Source organism: Anopheles ziemanni, assembly GCF_943734765.1.
Source record: "Anopheles ziemanni chromosome X unlocalized genomic scaffold, idAnoZiCoDA_A2_x.2 X_unloc_70, whole genome shotgun sequence".
NCBI lineage: Eukaryota > Metazoa > Arthropoda > Insecta > Diptera > Culicidae > Anopheles > Anopheles ziemanni.
The window spans coordinates 100,001-122,500 of NW_026689840.1; the positions used below are offsets into that span (position 1 = coordinate 100,001).

Below are 22,500 nucleotides of genomic sequence, written 5' to 3' on the forward strand. Positions count from 1 at the left end.
CCGAGGCCACTTGCATGGTCAACGGTTGAGGTGGTGATGGCGGGTCGGTGCTGTAGGGTGCCGGCCTGTTGGCTGCCTTGGCCGGGTTGGTTGGTTAACACTTGATTGGGCTTGCACCCGAGGGTAATGGCACTTGAAGGTGGGTACTGGCCGGCTGACCTGGTGTGATGGTTGGTTGGTGAACACTTGGCGGTACTTGCACTTGGCTGTGCTTGGACTTGAAGGTGGGATCCGGCTGGCCTAGGCCATTGGTGGTTGGTTGGTGGGTTAGCCCTTAGCTGGGCTGGCTGGCTGGCTGGCCATCGGTGGTGTGGTGTGGTGAGGTGTGTGGAGTCGAGCATCGCGCGCCGTTGCCTTCTTCGGAGTGTTGTAGGTACGCAAGTGCTTGCAATGCAAAGAGGTTGGTGATGGAGTGACATTGCCTTCACCATGGAGTTGCGGGTACTTAGGTACTTGCAAGGAGATGGTGGTATGGTGGTGTTGCGTGTGTGGTGTTCGATTAGAAAGATATAATTTCTAAGTCCGGATTAGTGCTGTCAGTGGGGCCGCCGCTAACAGGTCCTGCACGGCCACCGTGGGGCTTGACTTGGCGCTATTCCGGACTTGGGGCGATCACGATGTCCCCGTGCGGGACTTAGAAGATGGAAGAACACAAGTACCCTTATCCCATGACTTGTGAGCGATTGGCATACGTTACCACATGAAGAGAAAAATTGGCTAAGTCCCGGATCCATATTATATGAAGAGAAAAATCGGCTAAGTCCCGGATCCATATTATATGAAGAGAAAAATTGGCTAAGTCCCGGATCCATATTATATGAAGAGAAATATCGGCTAAGTCCAGGATCCATATATAATAACCTAATAATCGGCTAAGTCCCGGATCCATATTATATGAAGAGAAAAATCGGCTAAGTCCAGGATCCATATATAATAACCTAATAATCGGCTAAGTCCAGGATCCATATATAATAACCTAATAACAGGCTAAGTCCAGGATCCATATTATATGAAGAGAAAAATCGGCTAAGTCCGAGATTGGGTCTGTCAGACATACACTTTCAAGATACCACACAAGCAAGCAAGATGGCCTAGTGATGGAACCATATAATATGAAGAGAAAAATCGGCTAAGTCCGAGATTGGGTCTGTCGGAAATACACTATCAAGTTACCACACAAGCAAGCAAGATGGCCTAATGATGGATCCATATGATATGAAGAGAAAAATCGGCTAAGTCCAGGATCCATATAATATGAAGAGAAAAATCGGCTAAGTCCCAGATTGGGTCTGTCAGAAATACACTTCCAAGTTACCACACAAGCAAGCAAGATGGCCTAGTGATGGATCCATATGATATGAAGAGAAAAATCGGCTAAGTCCAGGATCCATATAATATGAAGAGAAAAATCGGCTAAGTCCCAGATTGGGTCTGTCAGAAATACACTTCCAAGTTACCACACAAGCAAGCAAGATGGCCTAGTGATGGATCCATATGATATGAAGAGAAAAATCGGCTAAGTCCCAGATTGGGTCTGTCAGAAATACACTTCCAAGTTACCACACAAGCAAGCAAGATGGCCTAGTGATGGATCCATATGATATGAAGAGAAAAATCGGCTAAGTCCCAGATTGGGTCTGTCAGACATACACTATCAAGTTACCACACAAGCAAGCAAGATGGCCTAGTGATGGATCCATATGATATGAAGAGAAAAATCGGCTAAGTCCCAGATTGGGTCTGTCAGAAATACACTTCCAAGTTACCACACAAGCAAGCAAGTTACCACATGAAGAGAAAGCCGGCAAAGTCTGGGAATGTTACCACATGAACTGGAAAATGGGCAAAAACCTACCTTCACAGGGAACGTGAATAAGTAAGGCTGTAGACATCGGATCGACAAGCCAAAGACTGATATGGAAAGGAAATGAGTAGTACTAGCTTTCCTGAGAGTTGCAGAGCTTAGACTGCATATGAACGAAAGTTATTAAGCGTCAAAGTCAGAGAAGTTACCCAAAGGAACACAAGTTCCAACTTAGAGCATGTATACCGCCTAGACGGTAAGAGGTACGGCCAGGCTGAGGAATAAGGAAATGTTGGCCAACATGTTCCCTAACTATCCCCCGAAGACCGCAAAGCAATCCAACATCAACCAAGAAAGTTATAGCCCGATCAAGGAAACACCTACTTTGCACCGATATTGCACCAAATACATGTACCAAGCACCTTCGGTTGCATACCTGCAGGGGTTTACCATAGTAGGCCATGGAAGACCGATATACCGAACATAATCACTTTCTATCTCCTCGGGTGTTTGAGATAGCGCTTTGCGGTACAAGAACGAAAGTTAGACTTTATCTTGGTGCATCTTTTTGCCCAAGATCACAAGACCCTATCTACCAAGGCAAGAAAGTTGTGTGGGGACAAAATGTCCAAAAGTGCCCAAAGTGGCACACTTGAACCATATATTCGAGAAAAACACAAGTGTGGGCCCGAGCTAGCAAGTTGAAATGTTCTGACCGTCAGTAGCCCTAGTTGAGGTGCACTTATCATTATATGAGGCCAACGTGCCAGCTAGTCTCTAAAGGGGCGATATGGGTGTTCCAAGGTTTGTACCCAATTGAGGAAAAAACAGGGTAAGGTACGGTGTACCGCGAATAACTCGGGCTATAGATGTCCGATCGATGAGTTTGGCATATGTATGGAAAGGTCTCGACGAGACCTAACTACCCTGAAAGTATGAAGGCAAAGACTTGAATGACCGGGAAGTAATTAAGTGCACAAGTGGTAAAGTTGCACCAAAGTCCATGTTACCCGAAGTGGTACATGAACACCCAATATTCGACCAAAACACAAGTTTAGAGACGAGCTAGCGAGCTACATTGTTCAGACCGTCAGTAGCCCGCATCAAGACACGCATTTCATTATATTGAGCCTAGCCGCTAGCTCGACTCGAAGTCGGTCATATGGTTGGTTGATGGTTTGGACCGACCACGTGGTGTACCAAGGTAATGTACCTTTCATGAATTAAAACTCTGGCTGTATGGCACTGAGCGACAAGCTAAGGTGTGATTTGGAATAGTCTTGAGTGGGACTATTTAGGAAAAATGCGAACAAAAAATCACAAAGTCCTTGGGCGAAGCTATTAGCGAAACATAGAGCAAATTGGTACCAAAAACTATGGAAATGGGACTTGAGTCAAAAATAACCGCAAGTTGGAGAAGAGATAGCAAGCTTGCGTAGAACAATTATATTTGGTGCATGGCATGACCAACAAAAAAGTATATGGGGCCAAGGTGCTGGCTGGCCTCCAAAGTGGAGATATGGGCGATCCAAAGTTTGTACCCAAGTACGAACAAGTATGGAAAAAACAGGGTAAGGTACCAAGTACCATTAATAACTTCGGCTGTAGATGGCCGAGCGAGGCAAACGGCTCACCGTTGGAAAGGTCTCGGGGAGACCTATCTACCCTGAAAGTTTCATGAGGCTGAGTTGAAAGACCACGGAGATATTAGGTGATGATGGTCCAATTCGGGGACCAAGTCGCAGGAAATGGCACTTGACCAAAATCACCCTTGGAAGGTGAATACCGGCTTACCGGTAAGAGATAGCGACTTGGCGTAGAATATTCATAAGTTGGGCGTGTAGAGACGCAACTTTTATTATATGGGGCCAACCCGGTCAGGGTGCTCCAAGTCGGTCGTTTGGTTGGTTTATGGTTTGGGCCGACCACGAGGTGTGCCAAGTTGAGGTACCTTTCATGAATTATAACTTGGTCAGTTTGCCACCGAGCGACAAGCTGCGGTGTTTTTTGGAATGGTCTTGAGTGGGACTATCAAGGAAAAATACCAATCGAAAATCAGCTTGTCCATGGCCGAAGCTATTAGTGAAACATATAGCAAAATGGGTCCAAAAACGAATGAAATGGGAATTGGACCAAGAATAACGGCAAGTTGGAGAAGAGATAGCAAGTTGGCGTAGAACAATTATATTTGGTGCATGGCATGACCAACAAAAAAGTATATGGGGCCAAGGTGCTAGCTGGCCTCCAAAGTGGAGATATGGGCGATCCAAAGTTTGTACCCAAGTACGAACAAGTATGGAAAAAACAGGGTAAGGTACCAAGTACCATTAATAACTTCGGCTGTAGATGGCCGAGCGAGGCAAACGGCTCACCGTTGGAAAGGTCTTGGGAAGACCTATCTACCCTGAAAGTTTTATGAGGCTGAGTTGAAAGACCACGGAGATATTAGGTGATGATGGTCCAATTCGGGGACCAAGTCGCAGGAAATGGCACTTGACCAAAATCACCCTTGGAAGGTGAATACCGGCTTACCGGTAAGAGATAGCGACTTGGCGTAGAATATTCATAAGTTGGGCGTGTAGAGACGCAACTTTCATTATATGGGGGCAACCCGGTCAGGGTGCTCCAAGTCGGTCGTTTGGTCGGTATATGGTTTGGGCCGACCACATGGTGTACCAAGTTGAGGTATCTTTCATGAATTATAACTCGGTCAGTTTGCCACCGAGCGACAAGTTGCGGTGTGTTTTGGAATGGTCTTGAGTGGGACTATCAAGCAAAAATACAAACAGAATATCAGCTTGTCCATGGCCGAAGCTATTAGTGAAACATATAGCAAAATGGGTCCGAAAACGAATGAAATGGGACTTGGACCAAGAATAACGGCAAGTTGGAGAAGAGATAGCAAGTTGGCGTGGAACAATTATATTTAGTGCATGGTATGACCAACAAAAAAGTATATGGGGCCAAGGTGCTGGCTGGCCTCCAAAGTGGAGATATGGGCGATCCAAAGTTTGTACCCAAGTACGAACAAGTATGGAAAAAACAGGGTAAGGTACCAAGTACCATTAATAACTTCGGCTGTAGATGGCCGAGCGAGGCAAACGGCTCACCGTTGGAAAGGTCTTGGGGAGACCTATCTACCCTGAAAGTTTTATGAGGCTGAGTTGAAAGACCACGGAGATATTAGGTGATGATGGTCCAATTCGGGGACCAAGTCGCAGGAAATGGCACTTGACCAAAATCACCCTTGGAAGGTGAATACCGGCTTACCGGTAAGAGATAGCGACTTGGCGTAGAATATTCATAAGTTGGGCGTGTAGAGACGCAACTTTCATTATATGGGGGCAACCCGGTCAGGGTGCTCCAAGTCGGTCGTTTGGTCGGTATATGGTTTGGGCCGACCACATGGTGTACCAAGTTGAGGTATCTTTCATGAATTATAACTCGGTCAGTTTGCCACCGAGCGACAAGTTGCGGTGTGTTTTGGAATGGTCTTGAGTGGGACTATCAAGCAAAAATACAAACAGAATATCAGCTTGTCCATGGCCGAAGCTATTAGTGAAACATATAGCAAAATGGGTCCGAAAACGAATGAAATGGGACTTGGACCAAGAATAACGGCAAGTTGGAGAAGAGATAGCAAGTTGGCGTGGAACAATTATATTTGGTGCATGGTATGACCAACAAAAAAGTATATGGGGCCAAGGTGCTGGCTGGCCTCCAAAGTGGAGATATGGGCGATCCAAAGTTTGTACCCAAGTATGGCAAAAACTGGTAGAGGTACCTTTCATGAATTACTGCTCAGGCTGTATGGCACTTAGCGGGACGCTTGGCTCTGGTATGGAATAGTCTTGAGTGGGACTATCAAGGAAAAATACGAACAAAAAATCACCATGTCCACGGACGAAGGTATTAGCGAAACTTAGAGCGAAATTGCGACCAAGTCGCTGGAAATGGCCCTTGGACCAAGTATACCGTCAAGGCGGTACGAGATAGCGAGTTGACGTGGAATATTTATAAGTTTGCCTCCACGAGACGAAAGTTTAGTTATATGGGGCCAACCCGCTCAGGGTTGTCCAAGTCGGTCATATGGCTGATCGAAATTTTCGACCAAGTACTGAGAAAACAGGGTAAGGTACCGTGTACCTCGAATAACTTTGGCTGTAGATGTCCGAGCGAGGCAAACGGCATAGCGTTGGAAAGGTCTTGAGGTGTTCTAGGCACCCTGAAAGTTTGAAAAGGCTATCTGGAAAACTCGTGGAGATATTAGAGAAACATTGGGCCCAAAAGATACCAAGTCGCAGGAAATGGGCCCTCCAAGAACACCCTAAAATCCCAATTACGGCTAAGTTGCAGGCCAGCTAGCGAAGTGAAATGTTCTAGGCATAACTAGAACACGTTAATGCGCAACTTTTTGAATCAGAACTTTTTTCGATATCTGGCCCCCAAAGGGGGGATATGGGCGATCAAAGGATTTTTCCAAGTTTCGGTACTTTTTACGGTATCGCTCATAGCTCCGGCTGTACGCAAGCAAATGACAATCTAAGACATGATTTGGAAAGGTATTGAGTAGTACTAACTTACGTTAGAACACAGCGAAGCGCTATCGGTTCATGGCAAGGCCGATATAAGCAGTCAAAGATGAAAAATGTTGACAAAATGAACAAAAATTACCTTGGTACGCGAATAGCGGCCAGGGATGAAGAGGTACGAAGGTGGTGTAGAACAATTATAATTAGGGCTTGGTACGCTCTAAAAGTTTGCCGAAGACCGCAAAGCGCTCAGACCCATAGAAAGTGGCCATTTGGGCCGAACAGTGCGTGCAAAGAGGTGAAAATGCAAAAATTGCACTTTGGGGGGCGATTTGCGGGGGGAAGGAGGGGTCGGAGGGCAAAGTGTCTCATGACCAAAAAGTCTTATCTCGTCGAGATCTACAACATTGCCGAAGACCGCAAAGCGCTAGCTCGCAATCGAAAAATCGAGAATTTGAAAATTTTCTAAGTCTTTGGCTCCCTAAGGAAAAGTTTCAAAAATCACGTTTGTCCCCAATTTTGAAGGGGAAGGAGTCGGTTCCGGGGCATGGTGTCTTCGGCAAAAAGTCTTATCTTTTTGCGTACTTTCGACTAGTTCAATAAAAAATTTTGACCCAAAAATTGTTGGGCGGACCCCTAGGTCGAAAAACCCGAAAAAAGTCGAAAAAAGTCGAAAATGTCGAAAAATGAGAAAACCTCATATTCGGACTCTACACGAGCCCCAGATATTGAAAAGTGAAATCCGCGGTCGATTTGGAACAAAAAATTTACCTAGGCAAAGTTGTATGGAGGTAGGGACCCCTGAGAAAAAAGTTTGGTCCCGAGGCTCCTTGGACCACCAAGTCCCTAGGTCGGACCAAAATCGGAAAAAATCCGACCAAAGTCGAAAGTGTCGAAAATTTTAAAAAACCCCTTTTGGGGCCCTATGGCCTCCCTAGATAATGAAAAGTGAGGTCCGCGGCCGATCCGGAAGAAAAACTTGACCTAGGCAAACTTGTATGACGGTGGGGACCCAAAAAAATTTCGATGAGTGTAGTTTAGACAGGCCGGAAAATGTATCGGTGGTCCGTATCAAGGGACGTCTTTTAGTTCCATGGGGTGGTGGTCGTCGAACAAAGTCGCCTAGGTCGACCACCAGAAAGACCAGTCGTGTTGTAATGGATGTTTTGGCCACTTTGCTAGGGAAACCTAGTAGGTCGAAGCAAATTTGGGGTTCGAGATGAGTTGGTGAAAGTTGGTCCAACCTAGGTGTGCTTGGTGGAGGTTGACCATGAAAGTAGAGCATGATGGGAATGACCATAACTTTGGTTCTAGATGTCGGATCGGTACACTTGAGGCAGTTTTGGAAAGGTGAAGGCCTGCTCTAGCTATGTATCCTACCAAGCTGAGCGCCTACTAGTGACCCGGAGGAGGTATTAAGGGTCAAAGGCAAAAAGGGGTACCCTAAAGTGCGTGTGACCAAGAAAATGGGAAAAACGGTATCGCCTATAGCTCAGGCTGTATGGCTCGGATCGGAAAGCTTGGATATGCGTTGGAAAGGTCTTGACGAGCGCTAGCTATGTGTCCTACCAAGCGAAGCGCTAGGTGTTGAGCAAGTCGGTCATATTAGAGGGCAAAGGTGAAAAATGGTGGTTTAGAGGCGAAAATTCACCTTATGATCGAAAATAGCGGGCGAACGATAAGAGCTACGAACACGGCGTAGAACAATCATAAGTACGTTACCACAAGACCTAACTTTGGCCAATATAGAGCGAGAAGATCGGAGGTACCCATCAGGGTGATATGGCTGGTTCAAAGTTGGACCAAAACGAGACTTGAGAAATGGGTTGAAACACGGTATCGCGAATAACTCAGGCTGTATGGAACGGATCGACAAGCTAAGATCAGTGTTGGAAAGGTCGAACCGAGCGCTAACTATAATCCCAAACAACCGAAGCGCTAAGTGTTGAGCAAAACTGAGTTATTAAGCGACAAAGTGGAAAAATAATACCAAAATGGCCAAAAATCACACAAGACCAAGAATACCGAGCAGGCGGTAAGAGATAGCGGGTTGACGTAGAATACTTATAAGTTTGCCTCTACGAGACCTAAAAGTCGGCCATAGACAGCGAGAAGATCGGACCACTCTGGAAGGGTGATACGAGTGGTCAAAAATTGGCAAAAATGAAACATGGCTAAAATGGATTTGACTTGTGCACCATGTAGCTCCGGCTGTATGGCATGGATTGTTAAGCTAGGATATGTTTTGGAAAGGTAACACCCAGCGCTAGATACGACTAGAAGAAAGCAAAGCGCTAACTAGCATGATTTGGAAGTTATTAAGCGTCAAAGTCGAAAAATGTTACCAAAATTGAAACTCGAGTACATTGGGCCAAAAAGTACAAGTTGTGAAATTTGGACTTACGAGTAAAATACCGAGCAGGCGGTAAGAGATAGAGACTTGGTGTAGAACAATTATAAGTTGGGCATGTTATAACCTATATTTGGCCCGAACATAGTCTCGAGATCGGTGGTACCCAAAAGGGTGGTACAGGTGTTAGATGGTTTTCCCAGAGCATAAGCTCCACATGATATGGAAAACGGGAAACATCATAACTTCGGCTGTATGGCATGGAATGGAACGAACAAGGTATCGATGGAAAGAGAAAAGGTAGCGCTAACTATAATTCCTTCCAAGCAAAGCGCTAGCATGTGACCGTTCGGGTGTTATTGTGAGTGAAAGTCTGAAATTGTTACCACGAGAGGCGAAAATCCAACTAAGTCCATGAATACCGGGCTGGCGGTAAGAGATACGGCTTGGCCGTAGAACATTTATAAGTTGGCCAAGACAAGACCTAAGTTTCGTCCATAGACGACAAGAAGATCGAAGATACCTGAAGGTGAGATATGGGCGTCCCAAAGTGGGCCTTTGAAAAAGTGACAAACTTCCCTTATAACAGCATACACCAAATATCTCTGGCTCTATGGCACCGAATAAGAAGTTGAGCTCAGCGATAGAAAGGTGATAGTCAGCGCTAAATATCATACGAACAGAGTGAAGCGCTAAAGGGAAAGGATCTTGGTGATATAAGGTGACAAAGTTGAGAAAAGTTGCCTCAAAATCATGAAAAATGTGAAAAAATGGCTAAGTCCCGGGTGCCTTAAGGGCAGGTTAATCGAATGTACCGAGCTGGCGGTACGAGATAGAGACTTGGTGTAGAACAATTATATGTTTGGCATGGCAAGACCTACATTCGGTCAATACAAAGTGAGAAGATCAAAGATACCCGCAAGGGTGATATTGGTGTCCAAAGGTAAAAAGCACTAAGTCTTGGGAAACTTATATGAAGAAAAAGGACCCTGATGGGTCATATGGGATGGATCGAAAAATCGGCTAAGTCCCAAAATGGGGATGTCAGAACTACACTCAAATGTTACCACACCAAGCAAGGCAAACTTATATGAAGCAAAGGACCCTGATGGGTCGTATGGTATTTTACGAAAAATCGGCTAAGTCCCAAAATGGGGATGTCAGAACTACACTCATATGTTACCACACCAAGCAAGGCAAACTTATATGAAGGCAAGGACCCTGATGGGTCATATGGTATTTTACGAAAAATCGGCTAAGTCCCAAAATGGGGATGTCAGAACTACACTTAAAAGTTACCACATCAAGCAAGGCAAACTTATATGAAGGCAAGGTCCCTGATGGGTCATATGGTATTTTACGAAAAATCGGCTAAGTCCCAAAATGATGATGTCAGAACTACACTCAAATGTTACCACACCAAGCAAGGCAAACTTATATGAAGGAAAGGACCCATATGGGTCATATGGTATTTTACGAAAAATCGGCTAAGTCCCAAAATGATGATGTCAGAACTACACTCAAATGTTACCACACCAAGCAAGGCAAACTTATATGAAGGAAAGGACCCATATGGGTCATATGGCATTTTACGAAAAATCGGCTAAGTCCCAAAATGAGGATGTCAGAACTACACTAAAAAGTTACCACACCAAGCAAGGCAAAGTACCTAGGTGAACCCTAGGAAGAAACACGGGCCAAGTCAGATGGCCTAAGTCAAGAGAACAAGTGACCTAGGCAAAGTTGTATGGCGCTGAGGACCCTGAAAAATCTGGTTAGTGTAGTTTAGACAGGGTAGGTTTTTGGGTCGGCCGAACCCCCTTATTTTGGGTTTTGGCCTCATCAAGAAGCTACACCTAGGCAAACTGCCTAGGGTGAAAGTGCGAAGACCAATCGAATAGTAAGACAAGTTTTGACCGATCGCCCTAGGCAAGCTTGTATGAAGAAAGGGACCCTAAGGGTCATATGGAAATACATGAAAAATCGGCTAAGTCCCAAAATTGGGATGTCAGAACTACACTAAAAAGTTACCACATCAAGCAAGGCAAACTACCTAGGTGAACCCTAGCAAGAAACACGGACCAAGTCAGATGGCCTAAGTCAAGAGTGCAAGTGACCTAGGCACAGTTGTATGACGGTGAGGACCCTGAAAAATCTGGTTAGTGTAGTTTAGACAGGGGAGGTTTTTGGGTCGGCTGAACCTCCTTATTTTGGGTTTTGACCTCCTCAAGAAGCTACACCTAGGCAAACTGCCTAGGGTGAAAGTGCGAAGACCAATCGAATAGTAAGACAAGTTTTGACCGATCGCCCTAGGCAAGCTTGTATGAAGAAAGGGACCCTAAGGGTCATATGGAAATACATGAAAAATCGGCTAAGTCCCAAAATTGGGATGTCAGAACTACACTAAAAAGTTACCACATCAAGCAAGGCAAACTACCTAGGTGAACCCTAGCAAGAAACACGGACCAAGTCAGATGGCCTAAGTCAAGAGTGCAAGTGACCTAGGCAAAGTTGTATGACGGTGAGGACCCTGAAAAATCTGGTTAGTGTAGTTTAGACAGGGGAGGTTTTTGGGTCGGCTGAACCTCCTTATTTTGGGTTTTGACCTCCTCAAGAAGCTACACCTAGGCAAACTGCCTAGGGTGAAAGTGCGAAGACCAATCGAATAGTAAGACAAGTTTTGACCGATCGCCCTAGGCAAGCTTGTATGAAGAAAGGGACCCTATGGGTCATATGGAAATACATGAAAAATCGGCTAAGTCCCAAAATTGGGATGTCTGAACTACACTAAAAAGTTACCACATCAAGCAAGGCAAAGTACCTAGGTGAACCCTAAGAAGAAACACGGACCAAGTCAGATGGCCTAAGTCAAGAGTACAAGTGACCTAGGCAAAGTTGTATGGCGCTGAGGACCCTGAAAAATCGGGTTAGTGTAGTTCAGACAGGGGAGGTTTTTGGGTCGGCTGAACCTCCTTATTTTGGGTTTTGACCTCCTCAAGAAGCTACACCTAGGCAAACTGCCTAGGGTGAAAGTGCGAAGACCAATCGAATAGTAAGACAAGTTTTGACCGATCGCCCTAGGCAAGCTTGTATGAAGAAAGGGACCCTATGGGTCATATGGAAATACATGAAAAATCGGCTAAGTCCCAAAATTGGGATGTCTGAACTACACTAAAAAGTTACCACATCAAGCAAGGCAAAGTACCTAGGTGAACCCTAAGAAGAAACACGGACCAAGTCAGATGGCCTAAGTCAAGAGTACAAGTGACCTAGGCAAAGTTGTATGGCGCTGAGGACCCTGAAAAATCGGGTTAGTGTAGTTCAGACAGGGGAGGTTTTTGGGTCGGCTGAACCTCCTTATTTTGGGTTTTGACCTCCTCAAGAAGCTACACCTAGGCAAACTGCCTAGGGTGAAAGTGCGAAGACCAATCGAATAGTAAGACAAGTTTTGACCGATCGCCCTAGGCAAGCTTGTATGAAGAAAGGGACCCTATGGGTCATATGGAAATACATGAAAAATCGGCTAAGTCCCAAAATTGGGATGTCTGAACTACACTAAAAAGTTACCACATCAAGCAAGGCAAAGTACCTAGGTGAACCCTAGGAAGAAACACGGACCAAGTCAGATGGCCTAGGTCAAGAGTATAAGTGACCTAGGCAAAGTTGTATGGCGCTGAGGACCCTGAAAAATCGGGTTAGTGTAGTTCTGACAGGGGAGGTTTCTGGGTCGGCTGAACCTCCTTATTTTGGGTTTTGGCCTCCTCAAGAAGACAGACCTAGGCAAAGTGCCTAGGGTGAAAGTGCGAAGACCAATCGAATAGTAAGACAAGTTTTGACCGATCGCCCTAGGCAAGCTTGTATGAAGAAAGGGACCCCATGGGTCATATGGAAATAAATGAAAAATCGGCTAAGTCCCAAAATTGGGATGTCTGAACTACACTAAAAAGTTACCACATCAAGCAAGGCAAAGTACCTAGGTGAACCCTAGGAAGAAACACGGACCAAGTCAGATGGCCTAAGTCAAGGGTACAAGTGACCTAGGCAAAGTTGTATGGCGCTGAGGACCCTGAAAAATCGGGTTAGTGTAGTTCAGACAGGGGAGGTTTCTGGGTCGGCCGGACCTCCTTATTTCGGGTTTTGGCCTCCTCAAGAAGCTACACCTAGGCAAACTGCCTAGGGTGAAAGTGCGAAGACCAATCGAATAGTAAGACAAGTTTTGACCGATCGCCCTAGGCAAGCTTGTATGAAGAAAGGGACCCTAAGGGTCATATGGAAATACATGAAAAATCGGCTAAGTCCCAAAATTGGGATGTCTGAACTACACTAAAAAGTTACCACATGAAGCAAGGCAAAGTACCTAGGTGAACCCTAGGAAGAAACACGGACCAAGTCAGATGGCCTAAGTCAAGAGTACAAGTGACCTAGGCAAAGTTGTATGGCGCTGAGGACCCTGAAAAATCGGGTTAGTGTAGTTAAGACAGGGGAGGTTTCAGGGTCGGCTGGACCTCCTTATTTCGGGTTTTGGCCTCCTCAAGAAGACAGACCTAGGCGAACTGCCTAGGGTGAAAGTGCGAAGACCAATCGAATAGTAAGACAAGTTTTGACCGATCGCCCTAGGCAAGCTTGTATGAAGAAAGGGACCCTACGGGTCATATGGAAATACATGAAAAATCGGCTAAGTCCCAAAATTGGGATGTCAGAACTACACTATAAAGTTACCACATTAGCAAGGCAGACTTGTATGAAGAACGGGACCCTGGTGAAAGTAGCAAATATCCCAAACCGAACATGAATATTATACACACAAGAGTACAAACATAAAGGAACACGGACCAAGCGTACCGAGAGAATTGGTACTACAGAGCCCTCGTGGTTCTACACAAAGACTTTATGTTAGGGGTTCAAGCCCCATGGTACTCAAACGGTGACAGTAGCAAATATCCCAAATCGAACATGAATATTATACACACAAGAGTACGAACATAAAGGAACACGGACCAAGCGTACCGAGAGAATCGGTACTATAGAGCCCTCGTGGTTCTACACAAAGACTTTATGTTCGGGGTTCACACCCCAAATCGAACGTGGAATTTACTTTCTGATGGTCATGCGGTCGTCCAAAGGGGTCTAGTATCCTGGGATGACAAGCATCACGGGCACAGCTCGTATCAAAACAGTCGAAGAGGCCCGCGAAAGCTTGCTTTCCATGGCTATGCGATGCACAAATTGAGTTTACTCACCGTAGTATAAAACGAACGAACCGAACCTATCCGAGTAGGGATAATGGGCGCAGTAACATACTTCTGTGACCCAGCGAGAGTTGAACGAGGTGACATGAACTGTCAGTGGCTTATATCAGATGGGATACATACATGAGATTGCTTTCAAATCTACACTCGAAAACCTAACCAAGTAAAAGCGAACGTGGGAAGGATTCGAAACCGGTCACGAAATCTTAAGCTGGAAAGAGTCATCACTATGGATACATATTATGCGAAACCAATCAAGTGCTCATTACTGATCCCAAACCGAAGAGCACTAGTGAACACCTTAATCTCACCCTAGTTCACATCCAAGTGATCGACCACGTGTGTGAAGCAAAGACCAATCGAATTCCTGAATGAACCGAACACTATGAACAAATGGCCAAAAACGTTATAACTATCCAAACATACTACTATCTAGCGAAAGTCATCACGATGGAACCATACCATGATCTTTAACCTATAGCGCTCACCATATTCCTACCCAGAGTGCAAGTGAACAGATTGCCCACCCGTACCCAGTTCACAACCACGTGATCGACTAACATACCGAGGTTACCACAAGTCAAAGTTATACGTTTACAAGCGCAAGACCAATCGAAAACCCCGAAAGCAATCTCGACCCAAAATGTATTATCCGTGAGTGTAGTCGAGTCTCGTACTCGTCATCTGTAATCGTCGGATAGAATATCCAGTACACGGTTGTCTTTCCAAATGAAATCTACATACAGAACTCGCTCTTGGCAAATGGGTGGCAATGGCGCAATCAGGAGCGAGTTCCCGTCCGGGTGCCAAGTGATTGGCAAATGTCTGGGGGAAAGCAACCATATATTGATTTGTCTGTTAGTGTACTGGGTGTTTGAGGTATGTAGTATCCACGCTTGGTTGGGTGTGTCAGAGGACCGTGAATGCGTTCGCAACCCCAATTGGGGTACATCGGGAATGATTTTGTGGAACCGATGTGCCCGGCACACACTAAGTTTTGTTGCAAGTTAATAGTGTGCCATGTCCGGGGGGGTTGTGATTAAACTCTGGTGAATTGCGTACTGTGGTGATTGGGGTATGAAAGCCCCGCAGTTGCAATGATCGGACGCGCCTAGCGTGTCCTTTAGTTGATGGTAGGGAAATGAAGGCCCTTGTCAGCTCACCTAAGTATTCATGGAAGTTTGGCATAAGGTCGCTGTGGTAGGGGTATGAAGGCCCCGTCAGCGCATGCACAATCGGGCGCACGAGCGCTTAGCGGAGTCGAATGCCGCTCAAGTGCCTGTCCGGTGCATCGGGTGTGTGTGATACGAGGGCAATGAGGTTCGCACGGGGGCTCGCCTCCCGTGTGCTACCGGACTTGACAACATATAGAACGTGGTGTTTGCTCCTCCGGGTGCAATGGGACAATGAACATTCGAACGCAAAGTCGGAATTCTGGTTGATCCTACCAGTAATATACGCTCGTCTCAAAGGTTAAGCCATGCATGTCTAAGTACAAACAGATTTAATGTGAAACCGCATAAGGCTCAGTATAACAGCTATAATTTACGAGATCATCAACCTAGTTACTTGGATAACTGTGGAAAATCTAGAGCTAATACATGCAACATGCCAGGACCCTCGCGGGAACTGGTGCACTTATTAGTCAAACCAATCGCGGGTTCTCCGTGTCATTGAGTTGAAGTCTGGATAATGATGCTGATCGTATGGTCTCGCACCGACGACAGATCTCGCAAATATCTGCCCTATCAACTATGGATGGTAGTATAGAGGACTACCATGGTTGCAACGGGTAACGGGGAATCAGGGTTCGATTCCGGAGAGGGAGCCTGAGAAATGGCTACCACATCCAAGGAAGGCAGCAGGCGCGTAAATTACCCAATCCCGGGACGGGGAGGTAGTGACGAGAAATAACAATATGAAACTCTTTAATGATGTTTCATAATTGGAATGAGTAGAGCATAAATCCTTCTACGAGGATCAAGTGGAGGGCAAGTCTGGTGCCAGCAGCCGCGGTAATTCCAGCTCCACTAGCGTATATTAAAATTGTTGCGGTTAAAACGTTCGAAGTTGATACTTGTCCAACACAGTCCGGCTCCGCCGACCCGGTCAACCCGTGGTCGGTGGGCCAAGTCGGAATCTGGTTGCGACTCAATGGTGTGGTAGGGCACCAAGTCTGTGTCATGGTGTGCCCTTCAACGGGTGCAAGTGTAACATAGAGCTCGACCGCTCACGTTTACCTTGAACAAATTAGAGTGCTTAAAGCAGGGTGCCCAAACGCCCTAGAATAATCTTGCATGGAATAATGGAATACGACCTTGGTCTAATCTTTCATTGGTTTGTACTCAGACCGGAGGTAATGATTAACAGAAGTAGTTGGGGACACTAGTATTACGGCGCGAGAGGTGAAATTCGTAGACCGTCGTAAGACTAACTAAAGCGAAGGCATTTGTCAAGGATGCTTTCTTTAATCAAGAACGAAAGTTAGAGGATCGAAGGCGATTAGATACCGCCCTAGTTCTAACCGTAAACGATGCCAACTAGCAATTGGGAGACGCTACAACCAGGTGCTCTCAGTAGCTTCCGGGAAACCAAAGTCAGGTTCCGGGGGAAGTATGGTTGCAAAGTTGAAACTTAAAGGAATTGACGGAAGGGCACCACAATGAAATGGAGCTTGCGGTTCAATTTGACTCAACACGGGAAAACTTACCAGGTCCGAACTTATGGAGGTGAGACAGATTAATAGCTCTTTCTCAAATTTAAGGGTAGTGGTGCATGGCCGTTCTTAGTTCGTGGATTGATTTGTCTGGTTAATTCCGATAACGAACGTGACTCACATATGCTAACTAGAACGCAGTCAGCGTTAATGCGTCGATGCCGATTGGAACGGGTTAGGACCTTTCGGTGGAGTATGACCTGACACCTTCGCTGTTCGTGTGCGCAAGTGCACTTACGGTACGCTGCTTAGCAGGACAATTTGTGTTTAGCAAAATGAGATCGAGCGATAACAGGTCCGTGATGCCCTTAGATGTTCTGGGCTACACGCGTGCTACAATGTGGGTAGCAGCGTGTCTCCTATTCCGAGAGGAACGGGAAATCACTCAAATACTCACTTAGTAGGGATTATGGATTGCAATGGTCCATATGAACTCGGAACTTCTAGTAAGTGCTGGTCATCAGCCAGCGTTGAATACGTCCCTGCCCTTTGTACACACCGCCCGTCGCTACTACCGATGGATTATTTAGTGAGGTCTTTGGAGATGATCGTTCGCTGGATCCTCGTGAACCGCGTCTGCTTTATCGAAGTTGACCGAACTTGATGATTTAGAGGAAGTAAAAGTCGTAACAAGGTTTCCGTAGGTGAACCTGCGGAAGGATCATTAGTGGCCAAGTGATCCTTCCAGAAGTCCGAACCTGCGGGTTGAGACTTCGGCACAAGTTGCCATATGATAATTGACGAAACACTATAGAAGTCCGAACCTGCGGGTTGAGACTTAGGCACAAGTTGCCATATGAACATTGACGAAACACTATGAAGTCCGAACCTGCGGGTTGAGACTTAGGCACAAGTTGCCTTATACATGACTTCGAACAAATACACAAGTCCGAACCTGCGGGTTGAGACTTAGGCACAAGTTGCCTTATACATGACTTCGAACAAATACACAAGTCCGAACCTGCGGGTTGAGACTTAGGCACAAGTTGCCATATGAAAGTTGACGAAACACTAACAAGTCCGAACCTGCGGGTTGAGACTTAGGCACACGTTGCCTTATACATGACTTCGAACAAATACACAAGTCCGAACCTGCGGGTTGAGACTTAGGCACAAGTTGCCTTATACATACATTGGCCAAATAAACAGAAGTCCGAACCTGCGGGTTGAGACTTAGGCACAAGTTGCCATATTATATTCGATCAAACACTAAGTAGTCCGAACCTGCGGGTTGAGACTCAAGACCGTAACAAGATGTCACTATACAAGTCCGAACCTAAGGGTTGAGACTTAATGCGATCTAGATACCAAGTTGACATCCAATACCTGTTGAGCAAAACCAAAGATTCCCTGTTCTCGAATGATTACACTATATAACAGGGAATCTTGAAGAAATCAAGCAAGCGTGAAACAAAGTCATCACTTGGGCATGCTCGATAGCCAACCACATGACCTTAACCTAAGAGAGCATGCAAACCACATGATACCTATAAACGATTAACCCGCCCTAGTTCAATCGTTCACCAAGTGATGACTTCAGTATGGCTAAGAGAAAAACTTTTAAATGGGAAAAACTCTAAGTCCGAACCTCCGGGTTGAGACTTCCGCGTCGGAGGTGGGCGCACCTCCTATCCGAAAGATGATGAATCAGGGGTGTTCGGTCAGCAATGGTCGGATACCCCGTCGTAGTCCAACTATGACAATCAAGGTCAAGACCTCCGGGTTGAGACTTTCCGCGAGTACAAGCATAAAGGAACACGGACCAAGCCGTACCGAGAGAATCGGTACTAGAGCCCTCGTGGTTCTACATTGAGAGAGCCCTCGTGGTTCTCATTAGGGGCTTTATGCAAGTCGTACTCAATACTGTGGTGTGAAGTATAAAGTAGTCCTCGCCTGGTCCACGCTGCTTCGGCGGTCCTGGGTAAGATAGTTAATTCTAGCTTGCCCTATAGTGGAATGAGGACACTTAATGCTTCGTCTTTTAGCGGCGGCTAGACTCCTCCTCACGGGGAACGAGTTGACGCACACAGCGGCGGCTTACGCACTATGGCAATCATGGATGCCTGAAGATTCCGTGAAGTTCTCCCCTGGTCCACGCTGCCTCGGCAGTCCTGGGTAAAATGGAATATTTCCAGCTTGCCCTATAGTGGAAGAGGACTATCCAACAATACAAAGTCAAGACCTCCGGGTTGAGACTTTCCGCGTCGGTGGTGTCGCGCACCGCCTATCCGAAAGATGGTGTAACAGGGGTGTTCGATCAGCAATGGTCGGATGCCCCGTCATAGTCCAACTATGACAACCAAAGTCAAGACCTCCGGGTTGAGACTTTCCGCGTCCGGAGGTACGCGTACCGCCTACCCGAAAGATGGTGTGCTTCTGGGGTATTCGATGAGTCGGATACCCCGTCGTAGTCCAACTATGACAATACAAAGTCAAGACCTCCGGGTTGAGACTTCCGCGTCGGAGGTGCGCGCACCGCCTACCCGAAAGATGGTGAATCAGGGGTGTTCGATCAGCAATGGTCGGATGCCCCGTCGTAGTCCAACTATGACAATCAAAGTCAAGACCTCCGGGTTGAGACTTCCGCGTCCGGAGGTACGCGTACCGCCTACCCGAAAGATGGTGAATCAGGGGTGTTCGATCAGCAATGGTCGGATGCCCCGTCGTAGTCCAACTATGACAATACAAAGTCAAGACCTCCGGGTTGAGACTTTTCGCGAGTACAAGCATAAAGGAACACGGACCAAGCCGTACCGAGAGAATCGGTACTAGAGCCCTCGTGGTTCTACATTGAGAGAGCCCTCGTGGTTCTCATTAGGGGCTTTATGCAAGTCGTACTCAATACTGTGGTGTGAAGTATAAAGTATAGAGTCCTCCACTGGTCCACGCTGCTCCGGCGGTCCTGGGTAAGATAGTTCATTCTAGCTTGCCCTATGTGGAAGAGGACTCAATACCCTACCTGTTGAGCTTGAAACAAAGTCATCACTTGGGCATGCTCATATTGCCATACACAATTACATTATATTCGAATGAGCATGCAAGCGACCCTATATAGACCGAACCAAAACGATAGATACCGCCGTAGTTCACCCCCACCAAGTGATGACTTCAGTATGGCTAGTGTGTGAAGTATAAAGTATAGTCCTCCCCTGGTCCACACTGCTTCGGCGGTCCTGGGTAAGATAGTTAGTTCTAGCTTGCCCTATGTGGAAGAGGACACCATACTTAATACTGTGGTGTTATGAACAAAGTATAGTCCTCCACTGGTCCACGCTGCTCCGGCGGTCCTGGGTAAGATAGTTCATTCTAGCTTGCCCTATGTGGAAGAGGACTCAATACCCTACCTGTTGAGCTTGAAACAAAGTCATCACTTGGGCATGCTCTATAGCCAACCACATGACATTAACCTAAGAGAGCATGCAGCGTATTATCCCAATGCAAAGTAAACGATAGACTCGCCCTAGTTCAGTGCTTCAACCAAGTGATGACTTCAATATGGCTAGTGTGTGAAGTATAAAGTATAGTCCTCCCCTGGTCCACACTGCTTCGGCGGTCCTGGGTAAGATAGTTAATTCTAGCTTGCCCTATGTGGAAGAGGACACCATACTTAATACTGTGGTGTTATGAACAAAGTATAGTCCTCCACTGGTCCACGCTGCTCCGGCGGTCCTGGGTAAGATAGTTCATTCTAGCTTGCCCTATGTGGAAGAGGGCATACAAGACAAAGTATAGTTCTCCCCTGGTCCACGCTGCTCCGGCGGTCCTGGGTAAGATAGTTAATTCTAGCTTGCCCTATGTGGAAGAGAGCATACATGAACCAAGAACGAAGGTTATGATCGAGGAATGATTCGACAACTAACCGATGGTATGAAATGTGAAGAATTCAAGCAAGCACACAATCAAGTCATCACTTGGGCATGCTCGATAGCCAACCCTATGACATTAACCTAGTAGAGCATGCGAAACCCAATATATATACAAGTAATGTAAACGATGCCTCCCTAGTTCAGCGCTTCAACCAAGTGATGACTTCAGAATGGCTAAATCAAATCGGTTCAAAACATACCATCGGTACCCTATTGAAACACACAAGTCGATATCAAACCTCTTAATTGTGTAGTCCTCCACTGGTCCACGCCGCTGCGGCGGTCCTGGGTAAGATAGTTCATTCTAGCTTGCCCTATGTGGAAGAGGGCACATTACTCAATACTGTGGTGTTATGAACAAAGTATAGTCCTCCTCTGGTCCACGCTGCTTCGGCGGTCCTGGGTAAGATAGTTAATTCTAGCTTGCCCTATGTGGAAGAGGGCATACAAGACAAAGTATAGTTCTCCCCTGGTCCACGCTGCTTCGGCGGTCCTGGGTAAGATAGTTAATTCTAGCTTGCCCTATGTGGAAGAGAGCATACATGAACCAAGAACGAAGGTTATGATCGAGGAATGATTCGACAACTAACCGATGGTATGAAATGTGAAGAATTCAAGCAAGCACACAATCAAGTCATCACTTGGGCATGCTCGATAGCCAACCTCATGACATTAACCTAGTAGAGCATGCGAAAACCAATATATATGTAAACGATGCCTCCCTAGTTCAGCGCTTCAACCAAGTGATGACTTCAGAATGGCTAAATCAAATCGGTTCAAAACATACCATCGGTACCCTATTGAAACACACAAGTCGATATCAAACCTCATGATTGTGTAGTCCTCCACTGGTCCACGCCGCTTCGGCCGTCCTGGGTAAAATGGAACATTCCAGCTTGCCCTATGTGGAAGAGGGCACATTACTCAATACTGTGGTGTGAAGTATAAAGTTCAGTTCTCCCCTGGTCCACGCTGCTTCGGCGGTCCTGGGTAAGATAGTTCATTCTAGCTTGCCCTATGTGGAAGAGGACACTTAATACTTCGTCTCTAAGCGGCGGCTTGACTCCTCCCTACGGGGAACGGGTTTACGCGCACAGCGGCGGCTTACGCACTATGGCAGTCATGGATGCCTTACGTTTCTATGAAAAGTGTGTTCCTCCCCTGGTCCACGCTGCTTCGGCAGTCCTGGGTAAGATAGTTAGTTCTAGCTTGCCCTATGTGGAAGAGGACACGTAGACTTACTGTGGTGTGAAGTATAAAGTTCAGTTCTCCCCTGGTCCACGCCGCTTCGGCCGTCCTGGGTAAAATGGATTCATCCAGCTTGCCCTATGTGGAATGAGGACACTTTATGCTTCGTCTCTAAGCGGCGGCTTGCTCCTCCCTACGGGGAACGGGTATACGCGCACAGCGGCGGCTTACGTTATGGCAGTCATGGATGCCTTACGTTTCCATGAAAAGTGTGTTCCTCCCCTGGTCCACGCTGCTTCGGCAGTCCTGGGTAAGATAGTTAGTTCTAGCTTGCCCTATGTGGAAGAGGACACGTAGACTTACTGTGGTGTGAAGTATAAGGTTCAGTTCTCCCCTGGTCCACGCCGCTTCGGCCGTCCTGGGTAAAATGGATTAATCCAGCTTGCCCTATGTGGAATGAGGACACTTTATGCTTCGTCTCTAAGCGGCGGCTTGCTCCTCCCTACGGGGAACGGGTATACGCGCACAGCGGCGGCTTACGCAAGTTAGTCACCCTCGGCAGTGGATCACTCGGCTCATGGATCGATGAAGACCGCAGCTAACTGCGCGTCATAATGTGAACTGCAGGACACATGAACATTGATAAGTTGAACGCATATTGCACGTCGTGGGAACCTACCATGATGTACAGATGACTGAGCGCTTATATTTGAGAAATGTATCGCATACATTTAACTACGCCGTGACACCCGTCACGAGACGTGCACCATGATGTTAACTAGGGTCGCGACGACC

At 46.5% G+C, this 22,500-nt stretch overlaps 1 non-coding gene across 1 annotated transcript; it reads left to right on the plus strand.

Moving 5' to 3' along the window:
- The first annotated feature begins 22,255 nt into the window (after positions 1-22,255).
- Positions 22,256-22,410, plus strand: LOC131292549 (5.8S ribosomal RNA). Its single transcript, XR_009190176.1, has one exon. It is a non-coding gene; the product is annotated as a 5.8S ribosomal RNA (ribosomal RNA).
- Positions 22,411-22,500: the final 90 nt, after the last annotated feature.